The sequence below is a fragment of the Tenrec ecaudatus genome, chromosome 7 (genome assembly GCF_050624435.1).
Source record: "Tenrec ecaudatus isolate mTenEca1 chromosome 7, mTenEca1.hap1, whole genome shotgun sequence".
In the NCBI taxonomy this organism is placed as follows: Eukaryota; Metazoa; Chordata; class Mammalia; order Afrosoricida; family Tenrecidae; genus Tenrec; species Tenrec ecaudatus.
In genome coordinates this window covers 22,596,218-22,601,121 of record NC_134536.1, presented here as the reverse complement: position 1 = coordinate 22,601,121, position 4,904 = coordinate 22,596,218, and the positions used below count along the sequence as shown (strand labels likewise).

At 40.2% G+C, this 4,904-nt stretch overlaps 1 pseudogene; it reads right to left on the bottom strand.

Moving 5' to 3' along the window:
- Window positions 1–2,752: 2,752 nt before the first annotated feature.
- Window positions 2,753–4,124, bottom strand: LOC142453161 (cysteine protease ATG4C pseudogene; annotated as a pseudogene).
- Window positions 4,125–4,904: the final 780 nt, after the last annotated feature.

Below are 4,904 nucleotides of genomic sequence, written 5' to 3'. Positions count from 1 at the left end.
TCAATTCAGGGGATTGGCCACTGAAAGCCCTATGGACAGCATCATCAAAACCTTGTCAAATACGGAAGGCCAAATGAATGGAAGCAGAGCATTGTCAGAGATAGGGCCAGAAGCTGAGCCCCTCGGGTCAAGAGGTACTCAAAATACGACTGAGAAAGAGCTGCCTTCTCAAAGTGGAGTCCACCCTAATGATGTGACTAGAGTAAAGTCTATGAAAGAGAGCCTTCAAGACCTTCTTTTGCTGATGAGGGAAAAAAAACAGCTGCAAAAATCTACTATTAATTGGAAATTGGAATGTACAAAGTATGAATCTAGGAAAATTGGAAGTTGTCAGAAATGTGATGGAACACATAAATATCGATACCCTGGGCATTAGTGAGTTGAAGTGGACGGGTATTGGCCATTTTTAATCAGAAAATCATAGGGTTTACTATGCTGGGGATGAGCCAATCAAAAGGAATGGCATTGCCTTAGTCCTCAAAAAGGACATTGCAGGCTCTATCCTGAAGTACAATGTTGCCGGAGATAGGATTTTTATCTATCCACATTCAAGGAAATCCAGTCAATACAACCATTATGTAAATTTATGTACCAACCACTACAGTGATATAGAAATGGAGGTCTTCCTTATTCAGTGCCCAACTTTCATATGCATATGAGGCAATTGAAAATACCATGGCTTGGATCAGGTCCACCTCAGTCTCCTCAGAGTGACAATTTTGACGCTTCAACAACTACAAGAGGTTTTATGCAGCAGGTGTACCCAATGCGATGGGTGCATCCGCGTGTGCAACATGCATCCCACCCTAATAAGCTTCACTAATTAGAGAAGACTGGATGGGCGGTAGGATAGCATCAAGAACATCATACATGAAGAAAGCAAAATAATATTAAAAAGAGAAGATCCAGAGACTCTGAAACACGCTCTTAATGGTTGAGTACTCAAGCACTTACTGCTGTGGAGTGGATTCTGACTCACATTCCCTGCCAGTGAGTTGATTCAGATGCAGTGACCCTGTAGGACAGGGTAGAACTGCCCCTGTGACTTTCCAAGACTAAAACTTTTTAAAAATTCTTACATCTTTATTAAAGATTTCATTTTATGATTCTGGCTCAATAATAACTCTGGTACTTTGATATCATAAATTGCTGCTAAGTCATGCATACTGAGGTAGATTTGCCTCAGAAGTGCACTCAACTTAAGAACACTGCTACATTGATTTACACTACTACTAGCAAACACTCACATAGAAGACGATCTACTGATGCCTTTTTGGTGCTTGTCTGTACATTTAAAAATTGCATAATAAGTAGAGTTCCCATATGTGTTAGGTTAGGTAAACTAGAGAAACAAATCCAGAGACACTAATATGTGTGTAATAGAGAACTTTATATCAAAGAGCAATGGTATATTAAGAAAAATCCCAGCCCAGTCCAGCTCAAGTCCATAAGTCAAATATTTAACCCATATGTCTTATACCAATCTATAAATTCCTCTTCACACTCACACAACACATGCAATAATGTCAAATGCAGGAAGATCACAGGCCAGTGGGTGGAAAGTCCTATGGATCCAGTGTTGGTGGAAGCATCTCAGTGCTGGCAGGGCTCTCCATGTAGCTTCTCCAGCTCCAAGGTTCTGGCTCCATCGGCATAGCTCCATGTGGCTGGTCAACAGGAATGTGTATTGGAGAGTGTAGGTATGGCATCCAGTGAGTTATTTATCTCTGTAGTGTCTCCAAAGGAGGACATCAAACTGCAACCTGATTGACAGGCTAAACTCCATCCCTTCCCTCTTAATAGTTTCAAGTTGACATCAGATTATGTAACTACCACACCATAAAACTGTATTTTTGAGAAAATAAACACTCCTCCTATCATTGGTTTTTATCTGATTTGGTTGGATGCTGTTACTATTAATAATAATTTTTTTAATTTGTTGGGAAAATCAATACTTAACATTCATTCCTCATAAAAAGGTTTAACAGCAAGCACAATGATCAGCCATTATAATATCATATGGCTAAGTATTACTTTAACTCATGACTCATTTATATAATTGTATGCATATCACAGCTGAACATTACTCTTTAATATTTCAAAATACATTTAAAAGTATCCTTTTCATGCATTGTCTACCATAGCAGGAGACCCAAAACTCAGTGCCATTGAGTCTTTTCGGACTTAGGATATAATGACCCCTGTGGGTTTCTGAGACTCTAACTCTACACAGGAGTAAAGAGCCTCATCTTTCTCCTGCAGAGTGGCTGGTTGTTTCTGACCACTGAGGTTGGGATCAGCATGTAAACACGTAACTCACTCCACCACCAGGACACCTCAGCAGGAGACAGGGAGCAGCAAAGATTCATTTTCTAGTCTTCCTGTCATTTGGAAAACCTGAAACTTTTGAGAGTATTTGGCAATCCCAGTCTTTGGGTCTACATCAAAAATCTTCCAGATGAGTGGCCTTTGGTGAGAGAATGGGAGGGCAAGCAGGCTTGTAGTTAAGATATGGTTAAATTGAACAGATTTTTGGAAAATAGAAAAGCACGCAAGTTTATTAGAAACGAAGATTCATTAGATCTCTCCTCTTGCAGAAAAAAAAATCTTTAAAGTGTACATATTTCCACATTTTCTTTTTTGAAAGAACATAGAAGATAAAGATAATTGAGAAAACAAGGTTCAAACATATGTGTTTCTCTTCATTTTTCTCCCTTTGAAGAGTCCTTCTCATCAAGGGCCAGTGTGTTCATTATGACACCAAGACAAGTGCTTCTATGCGAAATATTTTTTTCACTCTCGCTTTCCATGCTCGGGGGAAGGCCTCTTCACAGGCTATCATAGCTGTACAATCATCGTTTCTGGAATGACCCTTCACAAACATGATAAAGGATATTTCTCCTTGGAAGAAACTGGCAGCGTCTTAGTGATTTTTTCAGAAGCTCGTTTGAAATCTTGACCATTTCTATAGGAAAATCCTATTGTACAGCAAGGATCCATTTTTGGAAATGGCATCTTTTGGGGAAAAGGACAGTGGAATGTCCCGAGAGAGAGATCTTTTATGCCACATCTACAAAGAGTGGACGACTGAGGCCCCATATAAATCAAACGGTCATCCTGAACTCCGGCAAAGTACCGGCAAGATGGCTGCTTCGGTTTGCCACCAATACCCCCCAGACACTACTCAAGGTTTCAAATCCCCTTCACAAAGTCTAGGTCATTGATCTTGGCTCATTCTCCACCAACTCTAACAGGAACTAAAATTATGAAAAGCTTTGTCGTCTGGATTATCAGAGGCCATGGAAGTGCACTGTTTATCGAGTACATCAGAACTGTAAACGATACAACCTTGAGCAACATAAAGTTATTCTTTGTATAGCTGGGTGGTTTGCTTCTTTTGCTGCCTTTCTTAAAACGTGAGAGCAACTTCAACTGGTCCATGCCAAGTTCTAGGTTTTTCCTTCAACATCTTTCCATTTTCTATTCATTGGTGTTGGCCAAAGAGGGTCCGCAGGGGGAATCACCAACCCAAGAGATGATTGGCCTCTGGTCCACTTCATTTGACGAGCACTAAATTGTCTCCCAGTTGTTTGCTTCAAAGAATTTCATGGAGTTTGAGTTCACTTTGCCCTGATAGTGATGGCTTCAACTGATGCTGCCCTTTTTTTGTTGTTGTTGTTTTTTACAGTGTGAGAAGTCCATGAGGCAAGAGCCTGAATTTTTAATATTCAAAGCATCAGGCCAAGTCCAATTTCCCCCAAGAAAGTGCAGGCTGAATGCTGGAGTCAAGAGCATCGGGCCAGTTCTCCAAGTGTAGCCCCATCACAGTCTGTTCTCAACGTGGAGCCCTCTATTTGTGGAAATTCTTGCCTTTAGGTCAGCCGTATTCTAGATACGAAATCCTACTACTTTTCCCGAAATTACAGTCTTCCATTGCACTTCTCAATGCAACATTTTACTTTCATCTTCATGTTTAAAATGGTCACTTTTCCCAAGCAATAAGACAGAGGAATTTCTACTAAAGTAAATCTTTGTTTTTAACACCCAACTCTACTTCTGTTGTTCCAAGCAGATATAAATTTACTTTTCAGCTTGTCAACTCCATCTGTTCCTGGAGCCTCCATATTTGATTCTAAATTCAAAGTAATCACTTGGTTACATTTTCCCGTAGAGTTGAACCTTGTGTACTCACCAAAGAGAATGGTAACGGATGGGCAGGAGTCATCAACTTGGAAACGATCCTCCACTAGCAGCGGTTGCCACCAAACCAGTCTGTTTCCAAGTTCAAGACTAAATTTTGACAGCAGTAAGCCCCATCTTTCTCCCAGTGAGCCAGCGGGTGGTTTTAAACTTCTGACCTTGCAGTTAGCAGCCCAAAAGATAACCCATTATGTCACCAGTGTTCCTTCTATTGTATAGTATCTGAAGCAAATAGAAGAAATGATGAAGTACTGGACAGATCATTTCAAATGATAACTTGTGAAGACAAAGTATTATAAATGAAATGTGCAACAATCTGAAATGATTTTTAAAAGCAACAGCAAACAAAAGGGAAAAATATGAAAACAATATCTCCAGCTGAAAGAACTGAAGAAAATATTCAAGATTTGAGTTTGTAATATTATCAAGAGTAAATTCATTTGTTTTTCTAATAACCACTTAGATCTTTCCTCCCTTGTCTTTTTAACAATCTTTTGCTTTCTTCATGTGCGATGCTCTGTCATTCCGTGAAAAAGGATGCGGGGGTGTGGATGAGGGACAGCACCCTTCCTCGTGTCACAGCCCTGATTCTATGTAAGTGGCGTGTCCTTGGAGGGTGACCTGAACTAGCTTTTGTTTTATGATAAAGGAGAGAGAAACAATCACACAGCGAGGACCCTCAGTCCCAGCAAGAAAGAAGACCC